Source organism: Xyrauchen texanus, chromosome 34 (genome assembly GCF_025860055.1).
Source record: "Xyrauchen texanus isolate HMW12.3.18 chromosome 34, RBS_HiC_50CHRs, whole genome shotgun sequence".
In the NCBI taxonomy this organism is placed as follows: Eukaryota; Metazoa; Chordata; class Actinopteri; order Cypriniformes; family Catostomidae; genus Xyrauchen; species Xyrauchen texanus.
This window is the reverse complement of record NC_068309.1, coordinates 22,442,209-22,463,671: the sequence shown is the minus strand read 5'-3', so window position 1 is coordinate 22,463,671 and position 21,463 is coordinate 22,442,209.

Genomic DNA, 21,463 nt, shown 5'->3' with positions numbered 1-21,463 from the left:
TCTGTCTCCATGAGAGCTGTTTGTGCGAGGCACGACCCAGGCAGTGAACACAGCTCTTGTGCTCAGCAGGATATGCCAATTGCATAGGGAACACTTGCGGAACGACATCTTTAAAAAGACGCATATCAAGCAAGCGGCTCTTTAGTTAATATATACAATAGGAATACAATAAAGGGGGCCTGAGTAGCTTAGCAAATATTGATGCTGACTACCACCCCTGGAGTCATGAGTTTAAATCCAGGGTGTGCTGAGTGAATCCAGCCAGGTCTCCTAAGCAACCAAATTGGCCCAGTTGCTTGGGAGGGTAGAGTCACACGGGGTAACCTCCTTTTGGTTGAGATTAGTGGTTCTCAATGGGGCGCATGGTAAGTTTTGCGTGGATAGCGGAGAGTAGCATGAGCCTCCACATGGTGGGAGTCTCTACAGTATCGTGCACAGCGAGCCACATGATAGAATGCGTGGATTCTCAGAAGCGGAGGCATTTGAGATTTGTCTTCCACCACCCGGATTGAGGTGAGTTACCGCGCCACCACGAGGACCTACTAAGTAGTGGGAATTGGGCATTCCAAATAGGGAGAGTAAGGGGGATTCTTGTTAGTTCATGATACCTAATACTTGAACGAATTTTAACAAATTTTAAATTTTAACAAATTAAACCTTATTGTAAAGTCTTACCCAAAAAATTGGATTATTAAAGAATTACTAGCTACAATTAGATTACCGATATCAGAATTTTTTTCTATTTCCACTATTGAAAAGAAAATTATTGACATAAAAAATGTACATTAACAATACCATTCCTGATATCAAGAGTTAGCATTTTAACTAGTGAAAATTGTATTGTTGATATCAACAGTTCTTATCCTGCAAATTATTAAAAGTCAAGTCCGCATAGAAGGTAACCATGAAACACGAAACGTTAACGCACGACAACGGTAAGGGAAAACAGCGGGGTTTAAATAAAGAGACACGGTAATGACAAAATGACAGACAGGTGCGGACAATAACACGCAGACAGGGCCGGAAACAACAGGAAGAAGCAAGTGTAGTTTTCACAGAGACAGTGAAACATGGGTGGACAACAAGGAAGACATGACAGGGAGCGTGAACGGTAAAACAGAAAACACGGGCAGACAACAAGGGAGCGTGACACGGAACGTGATAAGTGAAAACTGAAAACACGGGACGGACAACACGGGATCGTAACAGACCCGGCGCCAGACACAAATTCACGGACGGGCATTACATTTTTTTCAGGGGGGCACAACTGAGATAAACCTAATTCCCTAATTGCATAATAACATTAAATGATATGACCGATTATGAATTTAATATGTATGATAAAATGACAATGATCGATAATAGCCTGTTACATAATGTACTGACGCTATTCAAATTCATAACTGACGCTAAAGATTTGTGCTGTTTAGGCTCGCGCAGCCTCTCGATGAAACAAATAGGCTTAACTGCAGCTCACACAAAGAAACTCAGTTAGCATACTGCAGTAAAAAATTCAAAATGTGTAAGTTAGTTTTTATATTTATAACATGAAGCAACACGTACCATACAACCAAGTGCTGAATACCATCACGATTGAAAATGTAACACTGAATTCGACAGTTCAATAAACAAGTAATTCATATTAAGTCACTTACATTTTAGATGCAATATTGACTTTTTGTTCTATTTTAAAACAAAGATCCCAGCAGAAACGGAACGCATCTCACAGTCAACCGTGTTTTCATTACTAAATGATTCAGTGTTTTAAACGAATCGGTTGAGTCAAAGATTCAATGACCCATTCATGAACGACTACTTTATTCTTGATGAATCAGCTGTTTGAACGAATCGTTTGAACAAATGACTCGTTTAACACCGCAGCTGCTTATCCCTTACCCACCTGTGGCCGTGACGTCCCTTGCTTGAGGCTATGGCTTTGGCAAGTAACGTTAGACCAGTATCGCTGGAATGGCTAGCCTCTGCAGTGTTGGGAGTTGGATCGACCTCTTGTGAACTGCTACACCCTGGGTCTTCTCCCCTTACCTCGCTGCTCTCTTCTGCCAACTTTGGTGGTCTTTGATTAAAGAAACGCCGTATATCCATGGTAACTGTCACACGAAATAGCTCAGCATAGTTGTTTAAAAAATAAAAAACAGCTATCGTTATTAAGCGCTACTATGCTTAGGACACAAACAAACATTCCCGCGCTCACTATCGACAAACCAATCAAATCCATTTAAAAATATATTTTTTTAAATCAGACCAAACACATTTTTATTTTTATTCAGGAGTTTATTCATCATGTATATACAAAACGACAACTTACCAACTTGTAACGAAAGTTACAGTAGCCTATTGATAAAAAAAATATAAATAAAAGTGCAAACAAGCAAGGACTGGTGTTTGGTCGACTCCCTCGGGACTACTAACATTCACGACAAGATTTGATGGTCGAGTGCGGGCGCGGGCGGTAATGGGTTGCGGGAGAATAAAACGATTCGTGGGACTCCCTATCTAAATAAAACATCCAAAAACAAATACATTGTTATTCATCTATTGCACAAAAGCAATAAGAACATCTAAACAAAATAACGATTTACAGTCGCAAGCATAAGTAGATGTTCTCGTTATAACGTGTTTTTGCAGCATTGTGCAATGTAGCCAATCACAGACATATGTGTGATTTCTAAAACGCAATGGCCAATCAGATGGATTTCAGATAAAATCCACTCAGCGCTCAAAATGGTGGAGTTTTTGTTCAGTGCTGAATTCCTCATGCTGCATAATAAAAGAGCTTTGTGAGATCGTGATGAAATGAGATGTGAGACGTGACGTAGAGTCGATGAAGGGAGACAGGATCGTCCAGGGCGGGCACTAGTGACTCACAGGGTGGGCCAGGCCCCCCAATGCCCGCCCATGGCGCCGGGACTGGATCGTAACACTAGTTTAAATTCTATTTTTGATATCAGGATTGGATATTCCTGTGAGAACTGACATCATTTTTTATATCAAGATTAATATTTTTACTAGTGCTAATGTAACTACTGATATCAAAAATGAGCACTTTCACTAGTAGTAATTCCTTACCTGATAGTCCTCACAAATAAATTACATGGTATTGTCAATTTTTTGTAAAGAAAACAAGCAAACAAATTAACAAAAATTCAACAAACCATTTTGTCTTTGCAGATCTGCCATAACAATGTACTGATGCACAATTTTATTATAAGCCAACTGTTCCATTTCTTTGCAAATCTTTTTTTAAAGAGGTAAGATCCATTATTATCATAGTCATTAACGGCAAGAATGAGCCTCACAATTTTAATTGTTTTTGTCAAACACTAAAGGATATGTTGAGCAGAATGACAGCCTCAGTCACTATTTGCTTTCAAATATGCAATGAAAGTGAATTTTGACTGTGACTAATATACTGTACTACCTACCTTTGTGTTCCATGAAAGAAAAAAATAACATATGGGTTTGAGTAAACAATGTCAGATTTTTTATTTTTGGGTGAACTACTGTATCCCTTTAAATCAGAAGGACTAACATTATGTCGTCCAAAGAGCCGGAAGAAGACAAGACACTGATAATCAAGCAATTCTCATCGTATTTTCTTTTTCTTTTTCTAGAGGGCACTTCTTTTCCATTGCATTACAATGCAGTTTATACAAATATAATCAGATCTTTAAACCAACCTTCATGTCTATATTTGGCACAAAAATGAGATAATAATAATAATAATAATTACAAAAATAACAGAAATTGCATACATGAATAAAGTCACAAAGTATTGATTCCAAATTTACAACATGTTCAAACATATTTTACACATAACTTCACATTTAGTTAATTTCTATGTGCAAACTATTTACTGTATTTGAGAGATTTTTCAACACATGAAATATCTATTTTGTCCATATACAGTATAATATCCAGATTTAACATTTGTACACATTATAAACAAATTGTGCACATATTATTCATCAACATGTCTTGAGCTTACTGAAATTCTCAAGCTGTGGACACCCAACAAAATTTCACCCAGTCTATGAGGTTGTACGTTCATTTTTGCCATTCTGGTAGGCCTAAACAGTTTGTAGTTTTCTAAAGTGAAAGGTATGATTGAATGTACAGAGAGGTAAACTTTTCCCCAATATCTGGAAGAGCAAAATCCTGGAAAAAGAAGGCATACAGTAGTGGCTTATGGCATTGACAGATGCAAGCTCACAGCAAAGCTCGGGTTGTGCCAATGGAAATTTAACAGGCCTGAGGTTAGGATTCTTGATAGAAATGGAAGGAAAGTATATCCCACATCATCCCTCTTTTCTCCACATGTCTAGCACATAGCAAACACATGCATGCATGTGCCTCTCACACACAGATTGATGCATACGCACACCCTCAACTGTGTCCACACACAAACACACACATTTTGCCCAAACAGATATTACACAGAGTGAAACACATCCAAACAATTACAGGACTTCCAAGTGCTAAAGTTTATTTTCGTTGATAGGTGCTACATTGACTCGGAAGACGGTAATTGTATATTCAGCATTACAAAAAGGCATCCCTGGCGTTTCTTTTCCCTTAAAAAATACTGGCAGTTTCAATGGTAAATGATGAACAGAAGAAGACATAAAGAAATCATACTGCAAAAACACAATTTGGAAATAAATAATTGTGTCTGGTTTTCTAGTACATACCTAAAAAACATACTTAAAACAAGAAACTTTTACTTGTAGAGCAAAATTGCACAAGATAAGAAGAATTTAGAGAATATATCTTGAATTAAAATTACATTTCTTACTTGACAGGCAAGTAGTTTTTTTAAGCATAAATGTACTGTAACAAAATGCCATGCTTAAAATAATATACAATTTACCAATGGAGAAAAAAAACTAAATTCAAGATATATTAGATTAAAATTAGTCTTATTATCTTACACAATCTAGCTTCTCAAGTAAACCAAATAAAATAGCTTTTTAAGGTTTTTTTTTTACTGGAAAACCAAAATACTGATTCTAAAAATATTTTTTTTGAGTAGAATTTGTAAAAGAGGACAACACTGACACAGCTATAAGATGCCAGATACCAAAGACAATATGTCACATGATCTGTGTAGCAATACTCTAAAGCACAAATAATACAAGTTTTAATAAACACTTATTGATAGGCCAATTCAGCAGCATTCATATATAGACAAACGTTTGTCTGGTTTCTCAGAGCACTGTCTCCTCACTGAGACCTATTTAGTTACTATAGTTTGTGTATTTAGTGTGTTGCTTTTTTAATCTTTTCCTCTGGGCATAATCAAACAACAATGTCAGCAAAGTGGGAGAGAAAGAAACATGTTACTACATGATAAATACAAGCAGGACTTTACCCTAAAGGAACACAAGAGCAGTAACACTGGAGTGATCATCTGCAGAGTGTATAGGTTGACTGATATTTTTAAACAGTATTTTAACTTTTCTTTAATAAGTTATCAGCCCTTTAACAATAACGTTATTATTAGCCCAAAACAAATAGTGTAAGACAAATTGTGCAAAGTCTTAAATTTGTTATATTTGTTTTGACCGCTAATGGCCATTTCATTCAAGGGTGAACTGCCACTTTAATTATAAAAATAATCAATATCGGTCATAAAAAATAAAAACAAAGAAAAAACTGTACCAGTGATCTTAAATGGATCAGATATATGTTACAATTTTGGGGCATTAGTATGGACCTACAATGAGACACCTTCACATGTTTTCACCTTCACTGTAGGTAAGGGGTTTTGAACTCGAGCTTATTTGAAATGAAATGCAAAATAGTGCACTTTGTCATGTGCTGCTAGGCAGTGTAGATTAATGGAGATGCAGCAGTGGTGTGTGAAATGAAGGCCCAATGGCTCAGTGAGGCAGATAAGAGCTCAGAGACGACAGACAAACTCCCCGCTTGTCAAGACTGATGAGGGGAGCCTTCAAGGACCAAGGCTGAGAACTTGACAATATGCAGAAGAAGAATGTGTTTCACAGTGAACTGAACCAGGCCTTTTTTCCCCCTCAATAAAAAAAATAAATACAATAAAAAATGGTGCATAGTCTCAAAGAGGATGTCCAGGACAGTTTAAAAAGAAAAATAAATGGAAAACATGGACCAACTGGAAAGAAAATGAAGAATTAAAATGGCAGGATGAAGGGGCTCTGGTTTCATTTGTGGAATGTAATACAAAACGAGATTGTTTGTAAGGAAACATTGGAAATGTGTTAATTAAAGGGATAGTTCACCCCAAAATGAAAATTCTCTCATCATTTACTCACCCCCATGCTATCCAAGATGTGTATGATTTTCTTTATTCTGCAAAACACAAAAGAAGATTTTCAGAAGAATATTTCAGCTCTGTAGGTCCAAACAATGCAAGTGAATGGTGACCAAAACACTGAAGCTCCAAAAAGCACACAAAGGCAGCATAAAATTAATCCATAAAACTCCAGTAGTTTAATCTATGTCTTCTGAATCAATTCAATCAGTTCATGATTTCAGCAAGACCATGATTACACTTTCTAGTGCATGACGCATACGCAGAGTGCATGATCACCAAGGAGACCGTAGATGTCAGGATTTATAGTGAAAACTTGGTTACATTTTGGACTCACCCAAAACTGATTGGATTGCTTCAGAAGACATGGATTTAACCACTGGAGTCTTCTGGATTACTTTAATGCTGCTTTTATGTTCTTTTCAGAGCTTCAAAGTTTTGGCCACCATTTACTTGCATTGTTTAGACCTACAGAGCCCAGATCTTCTTCTGAAAGTCTTAATTTGTGTTCTGCAAAAAAAAAGAAAGTCATACACATCTGGGGTGGCATGAGGGTGAGTAAATGATGAGAGAATTTTCATTTTGAGGAGAACTATTCCTGGTAAAATTTACCCAAATAATACAATTCTGTCATTATTAACTCAGCCTTATTTCCAAACATGTATGAATTTCTTTCTTCCATGCAACACAAATGTAGATGTTAGGAACTGACAGCTTCAGTCATCCTTCAATTTTATTGTATCGAAAAATATGCAATGAAAGTGATCTGTGGCTGAGGGTTTATTAAAACAGGGTGAGAATCTGATGACAGAATTTTCATTTTTGGGCGAACTGTCCCTTTAAAATAAAGGCAGTAGCTTGATTTAAATGGTTTAAGCCAAATGGTATTAAAGCTGACAAGAGTATACATTTTTCTTACATAATTACTGGAATATCAAATCACAGAATATTTTAGAGACACTTGCATCTAGTTCATTGGAAGCTTTATGCTGAATGTGCATAAACTGAAAAAAAAAAATTATATCTACTTTAGGCTGATGTGCATCGCTGGAAGGCAAATTTTAAAACCATGAAGAGAGAGATGCATGGTGATAACTTGGCCAAATCACAGTAAATCAGCACAGTAATAAACTACTATTTAGTGTAGCTATTCCTTATTATAAAATTTGAAATGTGTTTCAGTTTAGCCTCCAAGAGATCTTTCTTCTTACAACGTCTTCATACCATTTGCAGCACAAAGACAAAGATAGCAATAAAACATAGAAAGCACAAAAATAAAACTAAAGCTGTGCACTGCCTGCACAAAGAAAACATTTTGACAATGTCTAAAAAAGACAGAATAAAAAAAAACCTGTCCTATATCTCTTTACTTTTCACACACATCCACACTGCTTTATATAATTTGTCCAGTAATGGAACAGTGTCCAAGAGTAAATAGGTTAAATCAGTTCCACGTCCACATCAACATCAGGCTCTATAATGGCACACCTTCCACACAAAGACACTCAGATAAAAGATTAAAAATGTAAAATCGAGTAACAAAAATAGCGGTATCTAAAAAAATTTCAAAGGCAAAGTATATCTTCATGTAAGTGGAGAAATATATAAATAGCTGGCAGCTAAAGGTAACTCATAAATAGATGCCTTAAAATAATAAATAATCTGACTAGAAAAGTGCTTTTCACAGTGGAAAATGAGTTTGAAGTTTGCTACAGTTCTTGGGCCTCGAATGTGATGCATGTCACAGTTCTAAGAGTTTCAACACAAGTTTTATCTTTTCCTGTACTTGACAGCCAGTCTCAGATTTGTTTTTTCCTGCAATATATATATATATATATATATATATATATATATATATATATTTTTTTTTTTTTTTACAAAGATTGATATTATAATATATAACAATTGAAGTAAATTGAGCAGTAAATGATTCATTACCAGGACACTATTTTTTAATAATAAAACTTGGCACATCATTCACAGGGTATCAGGGTAAGGGTGGGAAGCACAAACGTCCATTTGCCAAGCCAGCTGTCATGTAAGCGCTAGTTTTATGGAAAGCCCTCCCTTTAAAATCCTTCAGTCTCAAGCCCAAAGTATACTTCGGTCAGACGCAGATTTCATCATCAGCAGAGTGCGCGAGCACTGAACGCAAGAAGCCCGATTTTTCTAACCGCGCGTCTTTGAACGCTCCGTCTGCGCCTAGAATTATTTGCACAAATGAGTGAATCCACAAGGTGGCAATACTCACATTTGAGCCGTTGTTTTCACGAAGAAACGCTAGAAGTAGACATAATCGCCGGTAAAAACAGGAGACGCAGGCAAAAACAACAACAGTAGATACAGTATATGCACGTCAAGAGCGCGTGTGTGATGAGGTCAGTAGATACCTGCAATTGAAAAAAAAAAACCTCGAGTTAGAAGGAATATTACATTTTTTATGGGTCTAAACTCCTGAAGAAAAATTGTCCTGAGTCTCATTGCAGTCGTGGCACGCATGTGCCAAACGCCAAATGGAGTATACATTCATGTATGCAGACGCTGAGCGTTCGCGTCAAAATCGAAGTATACTTTGGGCTGAACTCTGTGATGCCCTTGTTACACATCTTAAATCTTAACTTTATGTTCTAAACATCCTTTTCTTTTTGGACAGAATGTTGTCATTATTTACTGCCCCTCATGTTGTTCCAAACCCATATGACTTTATGCCTTACATCTGTTGTGTTTCACGAGAAAAATAAAGTCATACAAGTCCAAAAACAACATAAGTGAATAAATTATGACATAATTTTCAATATTGGTTGAACTATCCCTTTAATTTCATCTTCTATCTATGTCACTGTTTTCTTCTCCACTTTTCAGCCTGAATCTTTTAAACTTGTGTTTCTAGGCCACTCAGTTTGGGCGTGAGTATACGAGGTGTTACCCCAGAGTTGAGGTCTCTCTCAAACTCTAGCAGCTGGCCCATGAAGTTGAGGTTGGGGGAAACTACTGGCCGTCGACCCCGCACATATTTATAAGCATCGGTCATGGTCATGAGGGTGTGCTTCATCAGGTAAGCAATAACAATAGTCACTGAGCGGGACACTCCTGCTTGGCAGTGAACAAGAACACCCCGTCCACACTGGTGAGCCTCCTCTGAAACAAACAAACAAAAACATCAGAGATGAGTAACATTCACTTTTTATATTCATTGCTTTGTTCTATTTAAATCTCTCGCACTGCTTCAAATAGATAGAAAGAGATAAGAACAGAGAGCATTTAACAATTTCTCGCCCTATTGAGAAGCTTTTTAGCATAAACCTGATACCAGCTTTGAGACAGAATGATGTAAGCACAAAGAGGGTGGTTAACATGAAATGTCAAGCACTTACAGAAGTATCCTTCTGTGTGACTACATTTTTATAATTCTTTTATAATTAATATAATTAAAACTTTTATGAACTCCTCTTAGCGATTACATGGAATCTTGGCTTTTAAACTTTGGTCATCATTGGTCACCACAGACTGGCTGTATGCTTATTAAAAAAAAAAAAATTATTTGCAGAAATTTAGTATGGTCAAAATTGTTGTATTGTTTAAAATGTATTACTATTTGTATTATTTACTGCAAAAATGTACTTCAATTACTACAAGTACTACTACATTTTGGATACAATTATCATATTATAAACACTTATTTGATACAATTATAATTATTTATTACTGGTAATATTCATCACAAGGTGCTGTAACACCCTCGCAATATCCTGGTCTGGCCATTTGCCTCCACACCACATAATATGTATATAATTATTTCCTACTATATGATACTTTGATTTTTAATCATTGTTCTTAACATGTTGATTTGAATGGTTTAAGCATAGACCACTGAAAAAACATAACATTGACCACTAATCTAAAGAGGCTATTTGAACCCCATTATGGTGTTTCTCTGAATCTCAGAAACATCGCAGATTTTGAAAGTGCTCGAATTTGACACTATATATATATTTTTCCTGTCAAAATGCATTTATTTCCAGCTTAGGAAAGAAAACAAAACAAAATATTACAATATAATGCTTTATTAACATTTTCCAAACAAAGACTTCCACAGTATAAAGATAGAAAGGCACTAAAATAGCACCAATTCAAGTAATATTAAACATTTACCAAAGTCTAAGTGGGAGTTTGACTAATAGAAAGAACTAGTCTCCCCACATAGGTTTAATTTTCATTGCAATGGGCATTAAATCTCTTAAACTAAAATCCTCCACAATCTACCAATCTAATGTAACGTGAAGCCGCATTCATGAATCACGTCAGAGCGTCAATGCCCTCTTACTGAAAGTTTTCATCTTACCATTTCTATTAAAATAGTCTATAATTTAAACTGTATATCACAGAATGTTCAGATTCACAAACAAATATCACATACAACAAAAAGGCTTAATTAACTTGAGCATTAAATGTAATTACAGTATTTATACTTTGAATATTTTTTTATGTTATCAGACTAATTAAAATATATTTTACATGTGTTTGCACTACCCACAAAGAGGTCACTACCAAACTAAGCAACTTCCTCTGTTTAATACTGCAAATTTTTGTGTCCATTTCACCAAACTTGAAATTCTTTGCCACCAGAAATCTGATTGCACGGATTCTCATTGAGATGACTGTATTTCACCGGCGGAGGTAAATATGACCACTACTTAATTCGTGACCAGCACGCAGTAGGGATTCGCATTGTTGCATCGGCATAAAAGTTAACGATGCGATGCATCGATTTCAAAATGTGCATCAGATACAAGTTGGCATTTGTATCGCGATGCATCCTTTCTAACATATTTGCATCGGTAAAAAACGATTTATTTATATATAATTTTTAGTTGGTAGATCTTATTGAGATCATCACGCAAAAAGTGAGGGCACCCCTGACATAGAATATAGATTAACATGGCAGAGGCAGAGCTGCATCTTCCACCAAATAATTACAAATCCAATGTTTGGAAACACTTTGGGTTTTATCAGAGAGTTTTTAATATATGTCATGCCCCTATAAAATATACAGGCAGTACTACTAATTTAACAACACACTTGAAGCGCCGACACGAAAGCACATTCGTCTGCTGGCAAGTTATGGAACATTTTTTCATTGTTTATCCCTGAGCATCCTTAAATGGTTTCACTGTTAAATGTGTGAACTGTTCAAAGTGTAACTGGAGACAGAACAGGAAAAGAACATCTGGTCAGAAGGCACTTAAGTTAATTTATGATTTGCTGTCTATCTGAACCAAAGAAATAAAAGCGAACTATCTGTAACCTACCATATTGAATTGCATAGCATATTTTTCCCATAGCATCGTATTGTGTTGAATCGCATTGTGTTGAATCGAATCGCAATCGGATCACACTGCATCGTAATAATGGTGAATCGCATCGGTAGCTGTTTCATATGTATCTTTAATGTATCATATCATGGGCTATGCATCGAGATGCGTATCGCATCTGCCTCAATTATGGAGATGCACATCCCTAGCACGCAGAAAAAAATTTAACATTACAGCAACACCGACAATGCGTCCACAGCAACCCACTAAATTCTGAGCACTTGAGATTTGGCAATAGCAAAGCAAACATCAGACTACTGTACGTGTTCTTTTTTCGAACTGTCCTCCTAGGTGGAAATGTCACTTTTCGCACACGTGCGAGTGGGTTAATATTTATTGTCGCATATTATAATTTTTAATCACAAATGCGAACAACTGTCATACTGTACAGCAAAAAAGATACACATGGGATTTAAAAATTATGAAATACCTAAAAGATATGATAATTAGTTAAATCACCTAAAATATATACTTTCCCTAAAATTTGTATGTTGAATAAATACAATTTAATGAACATGTTATTTGTCAACTACCCAAAAACGGATTTAATGATTTTAAAACTGAAGTGAAGTGATATAAAAAGGTATACCCTGCATCCAAAATCATGTACTGTCCGAGCACTTTATTCGAAACAGTAAGTTCTTTAGGTATGCATGCATCGATTCCAGACACATATATATATATATATATGCCCCGAATATATGAAGTAATAACAACCGCGATAAATACTAATACCAGAGTAGAAAAAAAATCTACTCTGGTATTGTTAAACAAGTACCATTTAAGCACAAGGGACAACTTTCTTGGTATCTATAGCACTTAAAAAGAGCAGTCCCACTCACGGTTCAACTGCGTTCTTTAAATCCAGCATTTTGAACGTGATGTCTCCTCAACTCTGGAAGGATAGTGGGATCGTAGTGTCCAGTCGATCCGTACCTTAGAATCTAAGATTTCATCTTGAATACTGTTTTATGAATACTGAGGGTTTGGACGTACTACATTGGCATACCGTTTTTAGCCCTACTATATAGTAGTGAAGTATTGATATTTGGACGCAGTGTTAGTGTCACAAAAATGATATAATGGGATTAAAATGTATACACCCTGCTAAAAAAACAGCTTAACCAGCATACAATTCCCATGCTGGTCTAGGCTGGTTCTGCTGGTTAGTGATGGTTTGGTGATGGTTTAGCTGGTGGATAAGCATAGTCATGCTTTCCACCAGCAAAACCTAGTTGGTGAAGCTAGTTGACCAGCATGATCTTTCTTATAAAGCTGGTTAAGCTAGTTTAAAAGCCAAGTGGGGACACTAGCATCCCATGCTGGGGGACCAGCACCAAAACACAACATAAGCTGGTGACCAGCAATGATGGTCTTTTCAGAATGGCACTATAAAGATTACCATTTCTCTCACCGATAAACTCAAAAACCTCCTCAAAGTACTGCCGCAGGTTCTGTTTGCTGTTGTCAGTAGCAGGGAGCCTTTTGTAACGCACCAAGCCGGTGTCCAGGTGGTAGAGGGGAAGATGGGAGGTGACATTGACCACATAGCCAATGTTGAGCCGAAGAAGTAGGTCTAAATCCTGTGCATCTCTTTCATTGCCCAGAAAAAGGAAAGGAAGAATGGCGCTGATCACAGCATTCTCCACATCCGGGGTCATCACACTCTCATCAGACAGTGACGCTGGGAGGGAGGAGGAGAGGGGGAGGTGCACTGGCAAAAATAAAGATAATTTATGTGATCAAAATACACTCTTAAAGAATAGTTCACCCAATAATTATAATTCTCTCATCATTAACCCTTATGCCATGTCAAACTCTTTTTTTTTTTTTTTTTTTTTTGTTGAACACAAACACATATATTTTGATGGAGATATAAGACATGCTTCACAATTTGAAACTTAATTAGACTTCCTCCCAGTTACATGTATCCACAGAGCATAGTACACACACTCTGCACATGTACACGCGATGCACATGCGCTCTGTGCATACGTTACATGCGATGATGTTTAATCAAGCTTCAAATCTTGATCGCCAAGGAGACTGCAGATGTCAAAATCTATAAAAAAGGTTATTTTGGTAAATTTCTCACCCAAAACTGATTGTATATCTTCAGAAGACATGGATTAAACCATTCAAATTGTATGGATTACGTTTTTGCTGCCTTTTTGGAGCTTGAACATGTTGGACCCCATTGATTTGTTTTGAATGGACAAAAAAACCTAATATCTTCATCAAAATATCTTTGTTCGTGTTCTGCAGAAGAAACAAAGTTATATGTGTTTGAGATGGAATAAAGTTGAGTAAATTAGGAGAGAATTATTGTTATTGGGTGAACTATGCCTCTAATATTAAGGTTCTTCAATGGCTATTTGGGTTTAGCAGAGAACCCTCTTCTTTATCAATAACTATTTCTGGCTATACAGGGTTCTTTAGTCACATTATTGGTTCTTCAGATCAACATGTTTGTTTCTGGGTCCTGGCATCATCACATAGATGGTTTTCCATTGAACTAGAAAATAAAAATTTATTTGTGGAACTTGAAAAGGATCTTCTAATTTGTCATACAATTCTTAGATTTTTAGAGTTTGATACCATCGACCCCTTATGTAAGGAAATTGAATAATTTTAATTACTATTTTAATCCATTCTCCTTATCCTTGTTTGAAGTTTCAATGCTGTTCTTACTTTCCCTTTTCTCCCCATAGCATGGCTAAAATTAAGAGTCATTATCCTTCAGTTCTTTCACAAAAGTTAACGAGTTTCAGTAAAACATAAAGGAGAGGATGGGACACAGCAGTCAGAATTTTAAGTGAGAGTTAAAGGTAGAAAGGCTTTAGAGCAGAAAAACTTTCTGATTGAACTTGGAGAGAAGTTAACCTCTATTTTAAAGCAGCATTGGTAATGCAATCTTTTGAAGCTGCCAAGGATTATGCACCCTGCAGATTAGTTGAACCATCATTTCAATTTAAATATTGTCAGTGCACAAAGGCCTACAGTGTAATGGAAGTTATGAATGTCAGTACATTTATGTGGCATTGGGAACATGGGGACATTGTGTTCATCTTTCTGAGAGGTCAGTCATCAACACCACATTGCAAAGACATTACGATCTTTACCTCGTCCATTTTGCACATCTTGTTCTCGGTTGAGCGAGTTGAGGACCAAGTGGAGTGATTGTGCAGAAGGTAAGGTGTGTCCACACTCTCTCTCTCTCTGTTTTGGCTTAATGAGTGTACTGGGAGTAGAGGGTGGAGGTGAGAAAGAGGGAGGGGAATCTGGTGAGGGAGAGCGCAGGGACGGGGACTGTGGAGGCATTTCATCATCAAACCCATTGCCATCCCCCATGCAAGCATCTCCCCCTTTGTTCCAAAGCCTCTTTAGGGAATCTCTTCCCTGGTCCCCACTGTTCCCTGATCCAGTGAAGTCCAACACTGCCATCTTGCCTTGCTGGAGCCTCCGTCGTCCTGCCTGATCTGTCAGGTGAGAACAAGTGAATTCCATGAGGTTCCGGCAGTCAAGGATAACAGGGTTGGTGCCATTGCCAATAATCTGATTTTGGCCCATGCAGGCCCTTCCTGAGCCCATCCCAATCCCTGCCCTGTTGTGGTTAGGTTGGGTTTTAGAGCGAGTCATCTTCTTTGCTAGCTCCTCCGGCCAGATTGTGCATACACTGAAGTCATCATCATCAGGCTGGTGGTATCCTCCCATGGTACGTCCACCAGTATTACAACCTATGTTGGGAGGATTAATTCTGTGCGGGTTAAAAGTCACTACAATGGGGTCACTACTGCAGTAGCTGCATGTGGAGCTGCCAGTTTGACTTGCTTTGGGATTACAGCCACTGACACAACTCTGAAGTGCTCTGAGAGGGGCAGATGAGGAAAGTGGTGTACAAGGTAGACACCCACCAACCAGTTTCTTATGAAAAGCAGCAGGGCTCTCGAAACCTCCAGCTTCTCCAGAACAGGATGCACATCCCAAAGGTCTGAGCAGCCCTGTGCGACAGTCTGAGACAGTGCTGTTGGAAGAGGAGGTGTTAGTGGTGGATGCAGTAGACAGACACCCTCCTAGAGTCTTCAGTCCCATGGTTCCACCACCTCTGTTGACAGCACTTATTCCTTGCCTGTGGGAAAATGATGAGGATGGGCTAGTGCTACGTCTGTGGTGACCTCTCCCTCTTCTACAGCGCACCAGTTTCCAACAGCCACAAGGGTGGGAAAAGTCAATAGTACATGTGTGGTCTGGACTAGGGAAGCCTCCTCTGGAGGAAGTGGGCGAGAGGGGCAAAGCGTGAAGAATTTGGGGCCTATGTTCTTTAGTGCGAGAGTGCCGGGGCTGACTGATGTGCTGGTAGGAGGCTGGTGGCCGGGAAGGGTCTGAGTGTGAAACGGCAGGGTAGTGAGGGTTTAGGATGGCAGCATGGGGTAATGGGGCTGAACTGTGGTGTCTGGATAGGCTGTGGGGCAGTTGGTGGCCGGGTCCCAGTTTGGAGATTTCTTTGTTTCCTACAGCTGATACGTCCCTTTCACAGTGGGAGGGGTAGCTGTCATTTGTAGAGCAAGATTTTGACTTGGGTTTTGACTGCTGTCTTTGGGCAGGTACAAATTCCAAGATCCCACCAGGAGATACTGTAAGTTGATTCTGATGATGGCTACTGTGTTGAGTCCTGTTTTGATTCTGATGATGGCTATGGTGTTTCTCCACTAACTCAGAAGTCTTTCCTTTGCATTTCCTGTCACCTTGCCCTGGATCCAAGTTCAGGGATACCTTTTTAGTTCTGTTACCCTTAATGCTTCCACTTCGGGTGAGACTGCTACTGTGGCCCTTGTCTAAGTACAATCCTCCTCTTCCACTTTTATCCACAGACACTTTAATGTCAATGGTATGGTTATGCTTGTGAAGTCTGGGACCCAAAGTTACAGTCCCATTGCTGTGACAATGGCTAGCATTGTGGTCACTGCCCTCAAAAGGGGTACCTTGCTCTCCTTTGTCTCTTTGAACATGGGACGATTGCCTGCGCTTGCATTCCAAAGATAGGAAGTTGGAACCTGGATGGGGACTGGGTGGAGGTTGTTGGGGTTGTAGTGAGCGGGGTGGGGGCTTATTGTGAGTGGCCAGGAGGTGTGAGGAATGCAGGGAAGTGGTCGGAGGGGAGGACACGTGCAAGGCCAAACTTTTGGGCCGCTGAATAACCACTATGCGCTCGTCAAGAGGGAGAGGAGGCATCTGGGGCAGAGAAAAGCTGTGTATTTATGAAAAGAAAAAAAAGAAACAAATTAATCCAACATTGTCCCATTCATTTTGGTACTAGATTAATTTGAGAAAAGGGCACATAGAAGACACAAATACTATGCGAGTATTGCACACAGTTCATATTAGTCACAGAACAAATTTTACATAAACAATTGTGATGAGTAACAGAAGACAGTCTTCTGTTAATCATTCACAACCTTCCTGGTAATTTAAACACAGTGAAACAATAACAATCAACACACAGGGTAAGTCACAGTCATTTGCCTGTTAAAAGACAAACCCTAATATAACAGAAAGGCTTTTCTGACCCATTACCCTTGTTATGCTAAGGGTTCACATCTGCCAAAGATATATAATAATCATCATTACAAATACACAAGCAAGGCATGTAAAGAATTGTGTGTGTATCTATATATATATATATATATATATAAGGAAATGATGTCACCTATTGTAAGACATTAGGGAAATATGGCAATAATTTGATTATTGGTTATAAACTTGTATTGTTGGTTATCACAATCGTGTTGCAACACACCGACCTAGTCTGCTTGACTGTTTGAGAGGTCTTTTGTTTGACATTATTAATGGAATAGCATGAAGGTGAGTAAATGATGTCAAAATTTGAATTTTTGGTTGAACTATGCCTTCAAGAGACACATTGACAAAGTTTATCATGAAAACATGTCACAATATGTAATTGAATGTAAATGGAACAATTGTGTAATTTGCAAAATAATAGTGATACAATATGTTGGCTGCACTAATCGCCCCTCAAAAGAGCAGAGCAGATCAAATCAGCTCATTATTCTAAAGTGTCAGACATTAGTAGTAGACATTATGGAATGTTAATGGAAAGACTATGCGAAGGTTAAGAAGGAGCACCGAAGGGTATAAACAGAAAGAGCGAATGAGAGAAAGAGAAAAGTGTGTATGTCACAGAGTAAAAGAACAGATAAAGCAGGACAGAGGGAACGGTTATGGGATGTGACATGGCTGGATCATCATTGACCTCATCTGGGTGGGGGGTGAGGGGCAGGGGTGTCATGCAAAATAGAACTTCAGACATATTATACACCCACACACACAAATCCCAGGACAGAGCCAGCACTCCATGCTCTTATTTCCACATGCATTCATTCACGCACAGGGCTTGGTGATGGTATCCTCATCCTCTTTGCTTTTTTCTGTCTTGCCTTTTTTAGCCTGTGGTAGTGAAGGGGGTGGGTGGTTACTTTGACCCAGATTTGTCATATTGCAAGTCAACATCACTCCAATCACTTAAACTCACAAAACACCTTATCAGCAGCATTTCACACATAAACTACATGTGATTTTTTTTCTTTCAATGCATCACATTTTGAGCCAGAACAGCAGCACACACTTGGGCATCAGCATGTGCTTGTGTCAGAGATGATCAGCATCAGTGAGCTCATGTACCAGCTGACCACCAAGACAGCTATAAACAGTGATCAGGTTTCACTGATATCACTAAAAAGAATGACATTGGGTTGTATAAATACAGTAAGGTAGCAGTAAAATAATAACTGAAGCATGGAAACAAACACTACTTTTGTTGCTCAGATATTAAAAACGGATATGGAGGAACTGTTTCTTGTTGTAATCCAGAGAAAGACCTCATCCATGTTATCCAAGCTTATTCACACCATATATTAAACCAATTCTAATAAGAAAGAAAGACCTCATCCATGTCATAAGCATTACTCTCACCACATATTCAAGTGATTAATGGAATTACTATCCAACTCTAATAATTTCCAGGCATGTTTTTCATTCAATTCAACAGTCTACAACAATGGAAGCTGCAGACTGCCAATAATAATAAAAATAATAAATAAATGATAAATCTATTAATTTGAAAATAAAAACGTTGATAAACTAATTCTTTCTTTTTTTTCTCCCCTTTTCTCCCCATTTTGGAATGCCCAATTCCCAATACACACTAATTCCTTGTGGTGGCGTAGTGACTCGCCTCAATCCGGGTGGCAGAGGATGAATCTCAGTTGCCTCTGCATCTGAGACCGTTAATCCGCGCATTTTAGCACGTGGCTTGTTGAGCGTGTTACCGCGGAGACATGGCACGTGTGGAGGCATCCATGCACAACTCGCCATATGCCCCATCGAGAGCGAGAACAATAATATAGCGACCGTGAGGAGCATGTGACTCTACCCTCCTAGTAACGGGCCAATTTTGTTTCTTAGGACACTTGGCTGGAGTCACTCAGCACGCCATGTATTAGAACTTGCGACTCCAGTGGTGGTAGTCAACGTCTTTAATCGCTAAGCTACCCAGGCTTCCTGATAAATAAATAAATTATTAAATGAACAAATAATTACATTGAAATGTGTTTATTTAATTCACATTTAAAAATGTAATTATATTTAACAATTAAATTGTGCATTAAAATGCAGTTAAATGTAACAATAAAATGTTATGTAACAATAAAATAGCACATTAATAAGTCATTTGTAAATGCACCTTTTAATTTGCGTTTTTAAAAACGCATTTGGCAATTGCTTTTCTTTATTCATTTGCCAGTTGCTTTTCTTTATTTGCCAATTACTTTTCTTTTTTGTTTTATTTTGGCTTTTCTTTATCCATTTGACAATCGAGTTTAGAAATGTCATTGGATAGTTGACACGTGGGAGCAACCAATGAACTTTCGACTCGGTTTTAGGACACACACCCTCTCCTACGTCCCACTCGAAGGAGATATAAGACGCTCTGTCATTGGATGGTTATTGATAGAGGTATACGTGTTCTATGAAGCCCGTGCAAAACAAACGGTCATGAGGTGTATCAGACGTTAATGGCTACTTGTCGCTGCTGCAGTTAAATGCCGAGTGCAGCCCTCACCGAACGTGCACAGTGGTGCGTGTCTAGGAAGGGAGCCAGTAACCGCGATGCCTTCAACAGAATCGATCCGTGCCACTGACTGAAAGCACGCAGCCGCCATGCTCGCGCTCCACTGGTGTGAGGAACCAAACCATTGGTGAAAGACGCTGGACGTTCGGGCTTTAGCAGCCACCAGATAGTAAACGTACCTGAAGCGAATGCTTCTCTGTGCTGCCTGACCTTCCACTTATTCATCTGTTTCATATGACTTTACTGTATGACTGCTCTCTCTACCATATTTGTGAACAAAAACCCCCATATACTGTACCTGCACTGTAAATGATTTCTGTTGTTTTCACAGTAATATTGCTGTATTTTCAGTGAAAGTTTACTGTAGAAACAGTTTACAGTATGTTGCTGTCAATTTCATAGCTTTTACAGTATTATTGCTGTATTTCCAGCTTTGTCTACTGTAGAAACTATTTACAGGAAAGTTGCTGTCAATTTATGCTATTCTTTGAAAAAAAAAAACAGAGTTGGACAATAATAACAGTAATCCTTATATTACTGTTAAATTGATGACAGTATTATTTCAGACAAGCCCCGACAGAGGACGTTTTTTGGTTTATTGAGGTAATTTCAGCTTAGGAATTTTACAATACATTGTTTCATAAGGGAACCCATAAATGAAGGCATTTAGTATATAGTTAAAAAAAAGTTAAACATTTATGTGGGTGTTTTTTAATTGCGTGTCTTTATGGTTGCCAGATTTTGTCACAGACCCAACTAATCTAATAGGTTTAGCCTACACTTTTTTGGGTGGGAGATGTGATTCCCATCCAATGATCAATAACATAGGTTATGCAAAATAGATAAAATCAATTCCCATGATTTTTTTATTATTAGTATTTTGCTTTCTAATTGCACACTTGATTACACAAAGAGCGAAATCGCAATGGGTATACCTGGCAACCAATCATCTAAACCGTCAGCCAGGTGAGATGTAAAATTCTATTTGTATTCAATATTTTAAAGATGTGTATTTCTAAACGTTTCACCCCAAATGTGAAGATATTCGTTTTACCATTAAATAATCGGTGGTGATTTTGATATAAAGATAACGTTAGCTTTGTAACGCAAATATTCTTGCCAGTTAAACAAATACTAGTTATCACAAGGTTTGCTGTTAATGTTAGTTAATAATTTCAAGTTTAGAACAAAGTAAATCGAAATGTTATTTTTTCTGAACATTTGTGTGTAACGTTAACTTACACCGTGTGCGTGCGTGTGGCCTGTCACAATCAAGGCCTCATATGCGCCCGTTAACGTTACGTTGCCCCTACAAGGCTATGTTCGAAATCGACCTATGTTATCCACGACTTGAAGGGACAACCACAGTGTTTTCAATCATATTATACATTTATAACGTGAGTACAACCGATGTACACTTAAAGTGAATTACACAGTCGGTGAAAGTCGCGCCGAATGAATTCCTGCGTCTCGACATCCTTCAGACCAGACGTTCACAGGGTTCGATTTTGCTCACTCGTTTTCATTCACTTCAAGTACACTACCGTATATTAGTTTATTAATGTCTGGAAACAGCCACTGCCAACGGACTGAGGTTAATTTAGTTGTATATTTGATATTCGTTTGATTTTCACGA